At 42.3% G+C, this 17,684-nt stretch overlaps 1 protein-coding gene across 1 annotated transcript in view; it reads right to left on the minus strand.

Moving 5' to 3' along the window:
- The window catches only part of SPECC1 (sperm antigen with calponin homology and coiled-coil domains 1), a 328,700-nt gene extending 318,114 nt beyond the window's left edge, over nt 1-10,586 (minus strand). Inside the window, exon 1 of the mRNA XM_011971260.1 lies at nt 10,463-10,586. The gene's annotated coding sequence lies outside the window, so the exon portion shown is untranslated. The remainder of the gene's footprint in view (nt 1-10,462) is intronic.
- Between the last annotated feature and the right edge of the window lie 7,098 nt (nt 10,587-17,684).

Genomic DNA, 17,684 nt, shown 5'->3' on the forward strand with positions numbered 1-17,684 from the left:
ATTCCAAGGAACTAATGAAAAGTACATTTTCTCTTCCTGATGATTTTCTTAATAAGATTTTTCTTATCTCTAGCTTACATTATTGTAAGAATATGGTATATAATACACATCACACACAAAATAAATGTTAATTGGCTGTTTATGCTATGGGTAAGGCTTCCAGTCAAAGTAGGCTGTCAGTAGTTAAGTTTTGGGAGAGTCAAAGTTTATACACAGATTTTCAACTGTGCAGGGAATCAGTTCCCCTAACCCCCTCATTGTTCACGGGTCAACTGTATATACACAAAAGCATTATATGAACCTCATCAGAATAGCTATCTATGGGGAGAAGAGAATGAGAGTGGGATAAAATGGAATGAGTAAAATGAACCAACAAATGCATGAACAAGCAAAACAACAGAGGGCCTTGCATGGGCCAGTGATGATAAAGGGCTAAGAATGAGAATATAATTAATTCAATTCCTCACACCTAAGGTCTAAAACCAAAGAAAGGGGGGCTGGGCACAGTGGCTCATGCCTGTAATCCCAGCACTTTGGGAGGCCGAGGCAGGCAGATCACAAGGTTAGGAGTTCAAGACCAGCCTGGCCAACACAGTGAAACCCAGTCTCTACAAAAAATACAAAAATTACCCACGTGTGGTGGCACATGCCTGTAGTCCCAGCTACTCGGGAAGCTGAGGCAGGAGAATCGCTGGAACCCGGGAGGCAGAGGTTGTAGGGAGCCAAGATCACACCATAGCACTCCAGCCTGGGTGACAGAGTGTGACTCCGTCTCAAAAAAAAAAAAAAAAAGTTAAAGGGAGGAAACTAGATACAGGCTGACTAGATACAGCCTTTAGAAAAGATGATTTGACAATCTAAGCCCACACTCAGGTTGAATGAAATTGAAAAGCCTTTCAAACTAAAACATTTAATTATACCATCTGCTGCAGACAGAACTCAGACAACTCAAGCAGGTAATGTCAGCTTGGTGTTTTATATCACCACCCTCAACACAGAATAAAAATCAGCTGCATGTGAAGCAGTGACTAGAATGAAGAAGAGGCTGCTTCCTACTTCCTTCTAGCGGTTCTTTCCAAAAACATTAATAAACACCAACTCTATGCATGTCGCCCTGCAGGGAGGCATGGGGTATATAACTATGACTTACTGTTCATTCCTCAAGGAATTCCCAATCTTGTGGAAGATTATACACAATGAGACAACAAAAACTATCCAATAAAACTGCAGAAAAGAAGCTAGTGATGAACGGCCCTGTGAGCAGAGCCAATGGCAGTTTGGGGAAGAGAGACCAACACCAACTGGGGTGATCAGGGTGGCTCTGTGGGAAAGCTAGAAGGGAAGTGACAGATCTCTGTGCTGGATGATGGGCCACTACCATTTGTAAGTGGCTAATTAAAGACCAGTTAAGAGAAAAAGAATTTTGAATGGTTGACTAGTCCCTCCGTGCTCTGTCACTGACACCCTCTCAAGGCTGCTGAGCATGTGCCATGCTATGGCTTTATCCAACATCAGGAAATGTTCTCCACTGACAGTTCCACCTGAACACAAATGTGTTCTTTCTTCAGAGAGGGTGAAAAATTCATGACCATCTGGCTGGGAGAAGCGATTTCTAGGTACAGCGTCCATCCTTTTCTGAGGAACACAAGAGGAAAATATTGCAGAAAACAGTTAACATAGCAGGCCTAAGACTGCTTTTTTGAAAGAAAGAAGGAGAGAGAGAGAGAAAGAAAGAAAGGGTCTTGCTATGAAAGAAAGAAAGAAAGAAAGAAAGAAAGAAAGAAAGAAAGAAAGAAAGAAAGAAAGAAAGAAAGAAAGAAAGAAAGAAAAAGAAAGAGAGAAAAGAGAAGAAAAGAAAAGGAAGGAAGGAAGGGAAGGGAAGGGAAGGGAAAGGAAAGGAAAGAAGGGAAAGGAAAGGAAGGAAGGGAAAGGAAAGGAAAGAAAGGAGGGAAGGAGGAAAGGAAGGAAGGAGGGAGGGAAGGGAGGGAGGGAGGGAGGGAGGAAGGGAAAGGAAAGGAAAGGAAGGAGGGATAGAAGGAAGAAAGGAAGGAAGGAAGGGTCTTGCTGTGTTGGCCAGGCTGGTCTCAAATTCCTGGCTTCAAGAGATCCTCCTACCTTGGCCTCCCACAGTGTTGGGATTATAGACATGAGCCATTGTGCCTAGCCCAAGACTTATTCTTAAAAAGTCTCATAAAAAGCATGGTTAACCTTTGGCTGGCATCCAGGAACTTAGATTTCAGAAGGGTTCCCACCATCCAAGCTGGAAAGAGGGACTCACTGTGCCTAAGTTATTGTGTGGTTTATGCTGAACTCCTGCTTTTCTTCAGGGAGCGTGGAATGTGGTATGTGCTGGGCAGAGGGGGCCGGCATGACCAGCCCTCCAAAAAAATCCTGGGTGTTGGGTCTCTAGTGAGTTTCCCTGGTAGACGGCATTTCACATGCGTTGTCACAGCTCCTTCCTGGGGGAGTTAGGCACATCCTGTGTGACTGCACTGGGAGAGGATGCTTGGAAGCTTGTGCCTGGCTTCCTTTGGACTTGACCCCATGCACCTTTCCCTTGCCTTTCCCTTTGCTGATTGTGCTTTGTATCCTTTCACTGTAATAAATTACAGCCATGCGTATACCACATGCTGAGTCTTCCAAGTGAACCACCAGATCTGAGCATGTTCCTGGGGGCCCCCCAACACAGAAATAAATTATAAAAGAAAGGACTGAGCATGGTGGCCCATGCCGGTGCTTTGGGAGGCCGAGGCAGGAGGACCACGTAAGCCCAAAAGTTCAAAGTTACAGTGAGCTATGATTGTGCCAGTGCACTCCAGCCTGGGAGACACAGCAAGACCCTGTCTCCAAAATAATAAACTAAACACATACTTCTGCCTTCCAAGTGTCTTAAAATTCAATGGAATGGTAGAAATATTTTTAAAACACTAAATCAAAAGAATGAGTGCCAATGGCCAACTAAAATGTCTAGGAAATTTCTGAAAAGTAAAAAGTACTCAGAATCAGATTACCTAAGCAAACCACAGCCCAATACAAGCTTGGGAGGAGGCTGTCATGCAGAGGGAAATGGTAACAGGTTTCTGGGAACAGGCTTCTAACAGCAGATAGAATGAAGAGCAGAGATGGACTCTGACAAGGTGATTAACTGGGGAACTGTAGTCAGAATGGCCAGGACTGTTGGACCCTTCCCCTCAACACACCCCCTCATATGGAATACACACGCCACTCAGCAGCATACCACAGCTCTTCCACAATCACAAGAGGCAGGCTACGGCTAGTAAGACAGACGGAAAAACAGGAATTCTCAAACTTCGAAGATGAACACATAAAGAATCACCAAGTTTTTATTCAATATCATGAAGCAGGGACACGGAATCAACAGCAGAACACATACCCAAGCGAAGATAATGACTAGAGCACACAGAATAAATTATTAGATATTCTTGGGAAGATCTGAGGGGACATTATATCTACGAAGAGCAAGCAGTTGGTATGTGACGATCTCTACGATACACCGTGAAATAAAAATACAGGGCAAAGGGCAGAGAGAGGATAATGCTACTCTTTGTGTAGAAAAGGAGAAATGGAGAATCTGATTCATATTTGCTTGTATTTGCATGAAGAAACTTTGGAAGCTACATAAGAAACTAATAACAATGGTTACCTGCTTGTAAGGCAAGAGAATTAAGAGGATAGGAATGGTGGGGACACCTTTCATTTATGCCTTTTTAATACAGTCTGGTTTTGAACACTGATTATCTTACCTATTTCCTTTGTTTTTTGTTTTTTGTTTTTTTTGAGGTGGAGTCTCTGTCGCCCAGGTTGGAGTGCAGTGGCACGATCTCAGCTCACTGCAAGCTCCGCCTCCTGGGTTCACACCATTCTCCTGCCTCAGCCTCCTGAGTAGCTGGGACTATAGGTGCCCACCACCAAGCCTGGCTAATTTTTTTTTAATTTTTTTCAGTAGAGATGGAGTTTCACTGCGTTAGCCAGGATGGTCTCAATCTCCTGACCTCGTGATCCGCCCACCTCAGCCTCCCAAAATGCTGGGATTACAGACATGAGCCACTGCGCCTGGCCTATCTTACCTATTCCAAAAGTTAAATTTTAAAAAGTAGAGACCCAGAAACTTAAAAATATGATAATCAATATTTAAAAACACTCAAGAGATGGGCTAAAGAGTTGACTGAACAAATCTAAATATTAGATTGGTGACCTGCAAAATCAGCCCAAGGAACATACCAGAATGCAGCCCATAAACAGAAAGAGACAGAGCATTTCAGTTGGGCACAGTGGCATGGCAGGGGAATCGCCTGAGTCCAAGAGTTCCAGGTCACAGTGAGCCGCACCATTGCACTCCAGACCTGGGCAACAGAGCAATACCCTGTCTCAAAAAAAAAAATTTTTAATTAAAAAAGACAGAACATTTGAGAGAAAAAGAAATGATTATTTCAGGAACCATGAAAGATAAATCAAGATACTCTAATTCCCAAGTAAGAATAATTCCAGAAGCAGAAAATAGAATGGAGACGAGGAAACACTCAAAACTTCTCCAGTACCACAGAAATGTGTATTAATCTTTAGAATGAAAGGGACTACCAAATGCTGAGCAGGAAGAACAAAAAATACCACTCTTAAGCCGGCGTGGTGCCCAGGCGTGGTGGCTCATGCCTGTGATCCCAGCACTCTGGGAGGCCAAGGCAAGCGGATCACCTGAGGTCAGGAGTTTGAGATCAGTCTGGCCAACATGGTGAAACCCTGTCTCTACTAAAAATACAAACGTTAGCTGAGTGTGGTGGCACACACCTGTAATCCCAGCTACTTGGGAGGCTGAGGCAGGAGAATTGCTTGAATCCAGAAGGTGGAGGTTGTAGTGAGCTGAGATCATGCCACACTCCAGCCTGAGTGACAGAGCGAGACTCCATCTTAAAAAAAAAAATCCACTCCTAGACAAATAGTAAATTTTAGAACACCAAGGAGAAAGAAAAAAAAATTGTAAAGCTTCAGAGAAAATAAACACATTAACTACAAAGAAACACGAGTCAGACTGCATGCACTTCTTCCTAGATACCAGCAGATAACAAAGCAATATCTTCAAAATTCAGGAGGTTTTAATGTAGAATCCTATACCCAGTCAAGAATATTCACATGGAAAAGCAAAATAAAAAACATTTTTTAAACATGCAAGGGTTCAGAAAGTTTGCCACTCATAGAATTCCTGAAAACAAAATGAAATAATCACTTAAGGACTCACTAAGCAAAACAAATGAGATAAAAGCACCAATGATGTACAAATAATCAGAAAAATTTGCAATTTACCTAAATAACTATTAATGCCTAATGTATGAAAACCCAAAAATTTAATATGGGACAGAATTAAAATCATAAGATTCTTTTTTGCTTTACTCATGAAGAGTTCACATAAACAGATTATCTTTTAACAGCAAGAGAAAAAAATGTTTAGATATGTGTGAAAAACTAAGGGTACCAAAACAGTGCAAATTCATTTATCATCAGGAAAATCCAAATTAAAACCACAATATCCACCAGAATAACTAAAAGGGAAAAGACAGAAATTACCAAGAGTTGGCAAGAATGTGGAGCAACCATATATATTTCTGGGGTAAATAAGTTGGTGCAACCACTACTGAAAACTGTTTACTAGTATCTACTAAAATTGAGCATATGCACAGACTACAACCAAGCAGTTCCACTCCCAGATACACACTCAACAGAAATGCATATACTCACTCAACAAAAGACATGTACTAGAGTGTTCATGCACTTACTATTCATGACAGTCGAAAACTGCAACCAACCAACTGCCGATCAAAGTCAAATGTATATCTACATTAGGGATATATACAATGGCATATACACAGCAATGAGAATGAAATGAACCAGTCGGGCACAGTGGCTCATGCCTGTAATCTCAGCACTTTGGGGGGCTAAGGCGGGCAGATCACTCAAGGTCAGAAATTTAAGACTAGCCTGGCCAACATGGTTAAACCCCGTCTCCACTAAAAATACAAAAATTAGCCAGGCATAGTGGTTGTAGGCTTGTAATCCCAGTTACTCAGGAGGCTGAGATGGGAGAATTGTTTGAACCTGAAAGCCGGAGGTCGCAGTAAGCCGAGATCGAACCACTGCACTCCAGCCTGGGCAATAGAGCGAGACTCTGTCTCAAAAAAAGCAATCAAAAACACAAAAGAAGATGGCAGGAATAAACTACAAAATATCAGTAATCAAAATAAATATAAATGGGCTAAAGCCACCTATTAAAAGACAAAGATTTCACACCCATAAGGATAGCTACTATCAAAAAAAGAGAGAAAATAACAGATGTTAGCAAGGATGTATAGAAACTGGAATTCTCATGCATTGCTAGTGAGAATATAAAATGGTTCAGTCTCTGTGGAAAACAGTATGCTGGGTCATCAAAAAATTAAAAATAGAAGTACTATTTGATCCAACCATTCTATTTCTGGGTATATACCCAAATAATTAAAAGCAGGGTCTTGAAGAGATATTTGTACACCCATGATCATGGCAGCATTATTCATAATAGCTATGATGTGGAACCAACACAAATATCCATTGACAAATACATGAATAAGCAAAATGTGGTGTGTACATTCAATAGAATATTAATTCGCAATAAAAATGAAGAAAATTCTGACACATGCTACGACATGAATGAACCTTGAGGGCATTACGTTAAACAAAATAAGTCAGTCATAAAAAGACAAATACTATATGAGGTACTATATTAGATACTCATGCAAGGTACCTAAAATAGGCAAATTCATAGAGACAAAAAGCAGAATGGTGGTTGCCAGGGGCTGGGGTAATGGATACAGAGCTTCAATTTTGTAAGATGAAAAAATTCTGGAGATTAGTTGCACAACAATGTACACACACTTAACAATGGTGAACGGTACACTTAAAAGTGATAAATGGTAAAAAAATAATAATAATAAATAAATTTTATGTTATTTTACCACAATATTTATTAAAAGATAAAGATTAAGTAATTAAACAAAATCCAACTATAAGCTAATGGTAAGAGTAATAATTAAAGAAGACACAGAAAATCGAAAATAAGTGAATAGAAAAAGATATTCCATATAAATGCTAACAAAAAGCAAGTATAGCAATATAAAGAGAATGAACAACAAAAATAATTAAATAAGATGGCTCATCTATTCCCAAAAGGTACAATTCCCGAAGAAGATATAAGAATTGTGAACCTTTAAGCATATAAGACAGCTTCAAAAATACATTTAAAGAAAGAAATATATATTAAACATAGAAATAGAACAAAAACCCCTACAAGAATCATAATGGGAGTCTTCAAAACAACTCTCCGAATCAACAGGTCAAACAGAGAAAAAAAATAAGTTAAGGATGCAGAAAACCTGAATTATAATCAATAAACTTGAGATTAATATAGAACTGTATACCCAATATACTAAGAGTTCAGGGAACAGTCGTGACTGACAGTGGACTGCAAATTAATTTATTTGTAATCTTTGTTTTTCTTTCAGCACTGTGGCAGAATAGAGATCCCAAAACCTTCTAGCTACAAAACATCTTTTTTAAATGCTAGAAAAAATATAAAAATAACTCTGAAATCAATAGAAGAAACACGGTGAAACCAAAATTCTCAATACAGGGAGAATAAAGGCATTTTCAGATATTACAAAAACAGAGAATTGATCATCACTGTAGTAATTTCTAAAGAATGTACTTGAGGGAGAAGGAAAATGTTCCAAAGAAAATCATCTGTGATACAAGAAGGAATGCAAAGTGAAGAAATGGTAAACAGGTAGATAAAGCTAAAAAATGTTGACCCAGAAAATAACAAAAACAATAGCAATAATGTCTCGTTGGAAGGCTTAAAGTAAAAATACAACTAAGGCCAAATGTGAGGTAAGTGGAATGAAAGAATTAGAAGTCCTTGCCTTGCTCACAGGACTGATTAAATAAATGAGCCAAGTTTTCCATTCAAACGGCTAAAACTTGAACAAAATAAGCTCAAAATAAGTAGAAAGATAAAAAACAGAAATTCATGACACAGAAAAATAAAAAATCAATAGAATTAATCAATAAATCCTGGTTAATAAAAGCTGGTTCTTTGAAATGATTAATAAAATAATCATTAAGCAAGTCTGATCAATAAAAAAGAGAAAAGGTACCAAAAAAAGTACTGTATCAGAAAGAGAACATACAGGTACATACAGATACGTAACAGTCTGTTTTCTTACACAGAATACTATATACAATATTAGGCTAGCATATATTAAAATTCAATAATGTTAACGATTTTCTAGGAAAACAGAAAATATTAAATTTACTTTGAAGAAACAGAAAAACTGAGAAAAATGAATGATCGTGAAAAAAATGAAAAGGTAATTAAATACTGATATTAACTTCCTAAAAAAACACCAGCAGCAGCCCAGGCAGTCTGTAGTCAAGTTCTGCCAAACTTGAGGGAACAGATAATTCTTCTATTCCAGAGCATAGAAAATGATGGTAAGTTTCCCAATTTAATCAGAGAGGACAGCCTAATCCTAATTATGAACACAGATAAAAACGGGGTACACTATGCCAATCTCAGATACCAAAATCCTAAATAAGATGCTAGCTTATTGATGTGAACAATCCAAAAGTGCATTTTAAATTAGCCCAGGGTTTTAGAGAGAGAAAATCTAGCAACGTGACCGCTTACGTTAACAATTTTAAGACGAAAATCTACATGATCAATGCATGCTACACAAAAGCATTTGGGCAAAAAAAAAAAAAAAAAAAAAAAAACCCACCCCTGACTTTTTAAACTCTTAGTAATTAGGCATAAACGGAAATGTACTTAATGTGATAGAATACACTCGGTGAAGATACAGAGGGAATGCGTCCTAAAACCAGGCCCGAGACAAAGATTCCTATTTAACCTTAATAGTCAACGCTGCAGCGAGAGTAATCTCTGGAAGACAAGACAAACATGAGACACATCTGTTGTTCAACAGACAAGAAGATCACCTACTTGGAAGAGGCAAACGAATCAACTGAAAAACTATTAAAACTGAGACAGGGTTTAGTATGGAGGCTCAGCTTCAGCTGTAGTTTGGGCTACCAAATTCAACTCGCTTGCTTGGAGAGTTAATCCTGCAAAGCTAATTTCTGTTGAGGTATTAGGATTGGCAAGCCTTGCTCCTCCCTCCTCCCTCGTCCCCCATCTTCAACACTGAAATAACACGGTGTTTGAAACTGGATTAAAACTGCAACAGGGTTTAGTATGCAGGCTCAGCTTCAGCTGTAGTTTGGGCTACCAAATTCAACTCGCTTGCTTGGAGAGTTAATCCTGCAAAGCTAATTTCTGTTGAGGTATTAGGATTGACAAGCCTTTGCTCCTCCCTCCTCCCCCGTCTTCAACACTGAAATAACACGGTGTTTGAAAGTGGATAACAGAATCTTCCAAAAACAAAAATTGCCCTGAAGGGCTGACTTGTGCCTCTACGCAAAAAAACACTTTATCTGCTGCCCGCAGCTCCTACGGTTGCTGGTGGATAAGCCTGTCAACCAGCTCGGCGTAATTCTTCCTGCAGAGGGCAAGGAAGAGCACCTTCACAGAAAGATTTTTTTTCCGAACTGTATGCCGCTTATTACATAAACTTACGTGCTGGCAAATGGAGCTCCAGCAAAATAAGATATTCAGAGTCAAACTTCCTTAGAAAAAAAAAAAAGCACGCACATAACACTAATTTCCTTGCACGGACATTGGGGAAGGAGGTCGTTACTGCCGCGCGCCCGCAGGTCCGCACCACCGGGAAACCCACGGGCACCGCGCGCTCCCCCGGGTCCGCCAGGTGCACTACACCGGGCGCCCCACCTGACCCGGGATGCGCAACCCTAGACCTTCCCCGGTCACCCAGGCCAGGAAGGGGCGGGAGCGCGGTGGACGCCGAGGGCCAAGGGCTTCTCGGTCCTCTGCACCACGCAGCACCCCCAAGGCAGCAGCAGGGAGGGTACGGGAGGCTCCCGAGACCCAGGAGCCGGGGCCGGGCGTGCCCGCGCTCCTGTCCCACCGCCGCAAGGGCTGGGGTCGCCTCCAGGGCCGCAGCTGTCGGGAGCCACCTGGCCCTCAGTCCCGGGTCCCTGCGACAACCCTCGGGCCCGGAGGGGAGGCGGCGGCCACCTGCCGCGGCCACCTGCGGCACCGGTCCCACTGCTCCGGGCCGAGCAGGACAGGGCAGGACGTCCCTCCTGGGCTGAGGACAGGGACACGCGCCGAGGGGACCGGGGCCCCCGCGGCGAAGACGCAGCGCGCCTTCCCAGAAAGGCAGTCCCGTGCCTCCGCGACGGACTGCCGGACCCCGCGCTCGCCCACCCACCCCTGCAGACCGCGCAGCTGAGGCGCAAAGAGCCGGCCGGCGGGCGGGCTGGCGGCGCGGCTCCTACTCACCGGCCCCGCTGGCTCAGCGCCGCCGCAGCCCGCAGCCGCCGCGGCTCCCGGCGCTCACTGATGCTCAGGAGAGGGACCCGCGCTCCGCCGGCGCCTCCCGCCAGCGCCGCCAGGGGGCGAGCGCGACCGCGCGGGGCTCGCTGGGAGATGTAGTCCCCGAACCTCCGCCTGTGCTGTCCTCCTTCAGCCGGCGGCCGGGGGCCCGTCTCTACCGGCGCTCCCTGTCTCATCTCCCTATCTGCTCATCCTCTGTTTGCAGATAATCTATGTTGGGGCGCCCCAGGCCAGATCTGGGCCCCATTTCCGCACTCGAGACCGGCGGTTTTCTAAGGGTGGTGCCCGGACCAGCAGCTTCAGTCTCATCTGCGAACTCGAGAAAATGCAGGTTCTCCGTCCCACCGAGGCTATTCGGTTTTTCCTGCACTAAAACTATGAAGGTGGGGCCCAGCAGTCCGCATTCTTGCAAGCCCTTCAAGTGATTCTGAGGCGTCCTCCAGTTTGAGAGCTATGCTCACGGCCTCCCCTGCGCCCCGCCCGTCATGCCTGTGGCGCTAGCCGCACACGGACACCGCATTCTGCCGGGCCCGCCCCCCCGCGCGGCTGCACCCTCACCGCCCAGTGCCTCCTCCAGGATGCGGTGGAGGCGCCTGGAACTCGGGAAGGTGAATATCCCACTCAATATCTTCCCTACCCTCACGCTGAGGCACATGGCCAGGGGTTGGAAAGAGTCACTGTGTTTCTTGACATGGAAGTGGCCTGAGACCTTAGTGAAAGCTGCAGGAGTGGAATGACAGGACCTTCGGTCATATTTGAGGGCGTGAGGATCAAAGGAGGAGGATGGAAAGGATCCAGGGGAAATAACCAACGCTGGCAAGTCGCGGTGCCCAGGTAGAGGGGCGAGCCCAGACTAGTGGTTCTCGACCAGGGCCCATGTTGCCCTTCCTCGCCGCCCCGCGAACATTTGGGGAGGTCTGGAGACATTTTTGGTTGTCATGATGCGGGAGATGCTACTGTTACCTAAGTGGGTAGACATGAGGGTGCTCCTCAACATCCTACCTGAAGGACAAGACTGTCCCACAAGGAAGAATGATCCGGCCCCAAATAAGAAGCCCTTGGCTGGTCAGCAACAACCCCTTTGTTCTGAGAAGAGAGGAGGAAAGAATAAAAGAAGAGGGGTGAATCTTTGGTTTGGTAGAGGAAACTTGAAGACATTTTCCCTGGAAAGGAAGAGAGGAAGAGAAGGAAGAGGTCTGTAAGGGCGAGCAAACCGGGTGACAGCGGATTTCCTCATACTGAAGTCCTAGTTATAATAAATTCCTAATAAAAAATCCAGTTTATCCCTGCAATAAACTGGTCATATTTTTTAAAATACACTGCTTGATTCTGTTTGCTAATATTTTATTTATAAGCTTTGCATTGATATTCAAAAATGAGATGGGCAATAATTTTCTTTTGGAATGTCTAATGTTGTTTGGTTTCAGAATCAATGTTATGCTCATATCATAAAAAATTTGGAACCGAGGCAGGAGGAATGCTTGAGGCCAGAAGTTCGAGACCAGTCTAGGAAACATAGTGAGCCCCCATCTCTACAAAAAAAGAAAAAAGAAAAAAAAATTGGACGCATTTGCTTTTTCCTTTTACTCTGAAGAATTTAAGGAGCATTAAAATTATCTATTCTTTGAGGTTTGATCATTTCTCAGTTGAAAATGTCCCTCCCAGCCTGATACTTTCTTTGGGGAGAGTAAATCTTTTAAGGCTAGAAATGTTTCCTTTGTGGCAGTTTTATCATTTACATTTTAAAAATTCTTCTAGAGTTAATTTTGATAAAGCATGTATTTCTTAAAACAAATTATCCTTTTTTCCCAGATTTTCAAGTGTATGTGCATAAAGTTGAGGAAAGTAGTCTTTTGTGAACCTTTTAACTTCTCCCAAATATCTTATTTTGTGTGTTTTTGCTTTCTTTATTTTGTTAACTTTTACAATTATTATTTTTTTTCAAAGAACCAACTCTTAGGTTTATGTTTTTAGTTATACTGGAGCTTTTTTCTTCTTCTTTTTAAAATATTTTTTCTCCTTTGCTTTTTCTTTTTTTCCTCTCTTTTTAGCCTAACTAGAAGCCCACCTACTATTTTTGTTGTTGTTGTTCCCAGTTAAAAGAAAAACTTAAGACACAGTTTGAGCATAGAATGATTTGATTCCTAAATCTGGTAGCTGCCCTAAGCAGAATAGGTTAAAAGTGACTCTAGCACTGTCATGTGGTCAGAGAGGATTTATGGAATGAATAAGAGCGACTCCAGCACTGCCACGTCGTCAGGGAGGATTTATGGACAGAAAAAAAGAAAGTACGTACAGAAAATGGAAGTGAGGTGCAGAAACAGCCAGATGGGTTACAGCTCAGCTTTTGCCTTATTTGAACAGGGTTTGAACAGTTGATGCCTGTGATTGGCTGAAACTTGGTGATTGACAGAAGAGTAGGTTACAGTCTGTTTGCACGTTTATTTACAGTTCACTCTGTATGGAGGAACCTATAGGCTGAACTTAAAATATGTATGAAGGCAGCTTTAGGCTAAACTTAATATTTCTAATTATTAATTTCTGTTTTTGTGTTTATTCCTTTTTTCAGCATATTTCAGGGTATTCCTTTCTTTCAGGGTTTTTTTTTTCTAACTTCTTGAATTTTTTGATAAATGTAAGTATTTAAGGCTGAATTCTAAATCAAAAAATTAGCTGGGCATTGCAGTGCACACCTATAATCCCAGCCACTCAGGGCTGAGGCAGGAGGATCGCTTGAGTACAGGAGATCAAGGCTGCAGTGAACCGAGATCCTGCCAGTGCACTCTAGCCAGGACAACAGAGGGAAGCCCTGTCTCAAAAAAAAGCAAGAGATGGGGGCTAACTTAGCATTTAGATGTAGATTAGATATGTACTGCTTTAGATATAGCTCATAATTTCTGACGTAAAGCATTTTCACTATTTTTATTTTACAGATATTCTAAAATGTTGGTTTTATCTTAATGTAGTTTTAAAATTTGAAGTGGAAGTATGAGAGTTTTATTTATTTATTTATTTATTTATTTATTTTATTTTATTTTATTTTTTCCCCCAAGATGGAGTCTTGCTTTGTCACCCAGGCTGGAGTATGGTGGCAGCTCAATCTCGGCTCACTGCAACCTCCGCCTCCCAGGTTCAAGCGATTCTCCTGCCTCAGCCTCCTGAGTAACTGGGATTACAGGCACGCGCCACCACACCCGGCTGATTTTTGTACTCTTAGTAGAGTGGGGTTTCACCACATTGGCCAGGCTGGTCTCGAACTCCTAACCTCGTTATCTGCCCATCTCGGCCTCCCAAGATGCTGAGATTACAGGTATGAGACACTGCACCCGACCCAAAGTTTTAAAATATCCAGGTGGTAGAGGCTTTTGTTATTAATTTTCAGTTTTATTTCGTTGTGATCAGAGATCAGTGTTTTCTGTACCGTACCTTTTTTTTTTTTTTTTTCCCCCAAGAGATAGGGTCTTGCTCTGTTACCCAGGCTGAGGTGCAGTGGCACAATTATAGCTCATTGCAGCCTCGACCTCCTGGGCCCAAGTGATTCTCCTGCCTCAGCCTTCCAAGCAGCTGGGACTACAGGTCTGAATCACCATGTATGGCTAATTTTTTTTATTTTTGTAAATTTTTTGTAGAGATGGTGTCTCACTATGTAACACAGGTTGGTCTTCAACTTCTGACCTCAAGTGATCCTCCCAATGTGGCCTCCCAAAGCACTGTCATTACAGGCATGAGCCACTGTGCCTAGCCTGTAAACACCTTTTACATTCGAAATACTTGAGTTTTCTTTGCAGCATAAAATGGGGTCAATTTTTGCGAATGTTTGATGGGCACTCGAGGGTAATGTGTACTCTTTGTTTTCAACATACAGATTTTGATATGTATCAATGAGCTACAATTTGTCAATTATATTATTTATGTCTTCTGTGACCTTAGACGTATTTTGATCTAACATAATCCATAATCTGAAGAAGGTAAATTAGAATCTTTTGTTACTATTGTGTTTTTATTTCTCTGCTTTATAAATAGTACCATGTTACTTGTGCATAAATATTTCTCTGCTTTATAAATAGTACCATGTTACTTGTACATAAATATTCATTTGTCTTATATTCTTGGGAATTGTCCCATTTCATCATAAAATGACCTTCTTTGTCTCATTTAATGTATTCAACCTTTCCCCTGAATTTAACTTTGTCTGATATTATGACAACCCTGCTGAATTTTGTTTGCTACCCCAATAAACCTTTGCTGTTTTCATCTTTTCTGAACCCTTTATTTTAGGTAAATCCCTTGAATTAGAGCACTAAGTTTTGCTTTGTGATTAAATCTGAAAATTTTTATCTTGCCATAGAAGAGTTGAGCCCTATTCATGTGACGGCTATATTATGCTGTTTCATACCCCTTTGGGTCCTTTTTTCACTCTTTCATTGCATATTTTGTGTTTATTGTGTTTTGTGTTTCTTCTGATAATTTGGAAGGTTTATATTTTTATTCAAGGAGTTGCCTTTATAATCATACTCTGCAATACGCATAGTCCTCAGTTTCTTCAGACTGTCTGTTAACTACCTATTCTGAATAAAGATGACATTGTACTTTCCCTCTTTTTTCTTTACCCCTGTTCTTCTCCTCACCTAATGTAAATGATTTTATCCTTCTTTAGTATTTGCTTTTTTCATTAACTACATTTATAAATATTTATCACTTGATTTTTAAATCAGCTTTGAATGAGATATTTGGATTCCTAGATATAAACGATGTTAACTATACCATTTCCACGTTAGTGGGTTCATAAAATCATACATTCTGCTGTGTAACCATAATCCCACGTTTGTTTTAGTTCTACTCCTACAGTTAAACAGATTCAGAATTACTATTAACAGTTATTTTGCCATAGTTTTTTCCCCAACCCATTTTGTGGTAAGTTATGATCCTGCTTTAGTTTCTTCAAGAATAATTTATAGAGCAGTGTGTGGTGGCTCACGCTTGTAATCCCAGCAATTTGGGAGACAAGAGGTAGAAGGATTGCTTGAAGCCCACAGTTCAAGACCACCCTGAGCAACATAGCAAGTCCTCATCTCTACAAAAAATTTTAAAATTTAGCCAGATGTACTGGCATGTGCCTATAGTCCCAGCTACTCAGGAGGCTGAGGCAGGAGGATTGCTAGAGCCCAGAAGTTTGAGGCTGCATTGAGCTCTGATTGTGCCACTGCACTCCAGTCTGGGCAAAAAAGTGAGACCCTCTCTCTTTAAAATAATAAAAATAATAATTTATGAAAATTATATTACCTGAGTTTTTCATGTTTAAAAATATTTGTTGCCTTTATCCTGTAAAAGTTGGAGTATACATTTCTTGGGTAATACTTTATTTCTTGAAGAATGTAAGTATTGTCTTCTAAAATTGAGTGTTGTTGTAATGAAATCGGAAGTCAACCTGGTTTATTTCTCCTTAGAAGTGAAGTAATTGCTGGGCGCGGTGGCTCACACCCGTAATCCCAGCACTTTGGGAGGCCGAGGTGGGCGGATCACGAGGTCAGGAGATCGAGACCATCCTGGCAAACACGGTGAAACCCTGTCTCTACTAAAAGTACAAAAAATTAGCCGGCCATGGTGGCGGGCGCCTGTAGTCCCAGCTACTCGGGAGACTGAGGCAGGAGAACGGCGCGAACGCGGGAGGCGGAGCTTGCAGTGAGCCGAGATCGCGCCAACTGCCCTCCAGCCTGGGCAATACAGCGAGCCTCCGTCTCAAAAAAAAAAAAAAGAAGCGAAGTAATTGCCGACCGGGGGCAGTGGCTGACGCCTGTAACCCAACACTTTGGGAGGCCGAGACGAGCGGATCACGAGGTCAGGAGATTGAGACCATCCTGCCAACAAGGTGAAACCCTGTAGCTACTAAAAGTACAAAAAATTAGCCGGGCGTGGTGGCGGCGCCTGTAGTCCCAGCTACTCGGGAGGCGGAGGCAGGAGAATGGCGTAAACCCCGGGAGGAGGAGCCTGCGGTTGCAGTGAGCCGAGATCGCACCACTGCACTCCAGCCTGCGAGACAGAGCGAGACTCCGTCTCAAACAAACAAACAAACAAACAAACAAAGAAGTGAAGTAATTGCCATGCTGCTTCAAGAATTATCTCTTTGTCTATGAAATCCAGAAATCTCACTGTTACACATTTTGGAAATATTATTCTGGGCCAATATTTCCTGGGACACAATAGATGGACTCTACGGATTTAATTTTTTTTTTTTTTTTTTTTTTTTTTTTTTTTTGAGACAGAGTCTCACTGCAATCTCAGCTCATCTCCTGCCTCCCGGGTTCAAGCAATTCTCCTGCCTCAGCCTCCCAAGTAGCTGCGACTATAGGCACGTGCCACCACACCTGGCTAATTTTTGTATTTTTAGTAGAGACGGGGTTTCACCATGTTGGCCAGGCTGGTCTTGAACGCCTAACCTCAAGTGATCCACTCGCCTCAGCCTTCCAAAGTGCTGGGATTACAGGCGTGAGCCACTACGCCCAGCCTCAATTCCTCTTTCTATCTGGTAATTTTTCTTAAGTTAAAAACGTATGTTCTAATACGTCATTTCAGTGTTCTTCTAAGATGCATAAAGCACCCTATTCCCAGGTCTGCCCCCACCTTGCTAGTGAGCTAGGCTGGCTCTTCACGAGAGCTCTGGCTTTCTCCTGCTTGATCTCAAGTGCCTCTGTCAGCCTCCACCTGGTTTATGGTTTGGAGTTTTTTTTGTTTTTTGTTTTTGACAGAGTCTTGCTCTGTCACCCGGGCTGGAGCATAATGGCACGATCTTGGCTCACTGCAACGTCTGTCTCCCAGGTTCAAGCCATTCTCCTGCCTCAGCCTACTGAGTAGCTGGGATTACAGGCACACGCCACCACGCCCGACTAATTTTTGTATTTTTAGTAGAGACGGGGTTTCACCATGTTGGCCAGAGTGGTCTTGAACTCCTGACCTCAGGTAATCCACCTGCCTCAGCCTCCCAAAGTGCTGGGATTATAGGCGTGAGCCACTGTGCCTGGCATGGTTTGGAGTTTTAATCTGTAGTTTTAATAAAGATAGTGCTTCTGTTTGTGTTTCTAGTATTCCTTGGTAATCTTGGGTAATTTGTAAGATCCCCACATCTACACAAGAAGTCCATTTTTAATTCTTTTCTTTTTTTTTTTTTTTT

This window comes from Mandrillus leucophaeus, unplaced genomic scaffold, assembly GCF_000951045.1.
Source record: "Mandrillus leucophaeus isolate KB7577 unplaced genomic scaffold, Mleu.le_1.0 Scaffold995, whole genome shotgun sequence".
Classification (NCBI taxonomy): Eukaryota; Metazoa; Chordata; class Mammalia; order Primates; family Cercopithecidae; genus Mandrillus; species Mandrillus leucophaeus.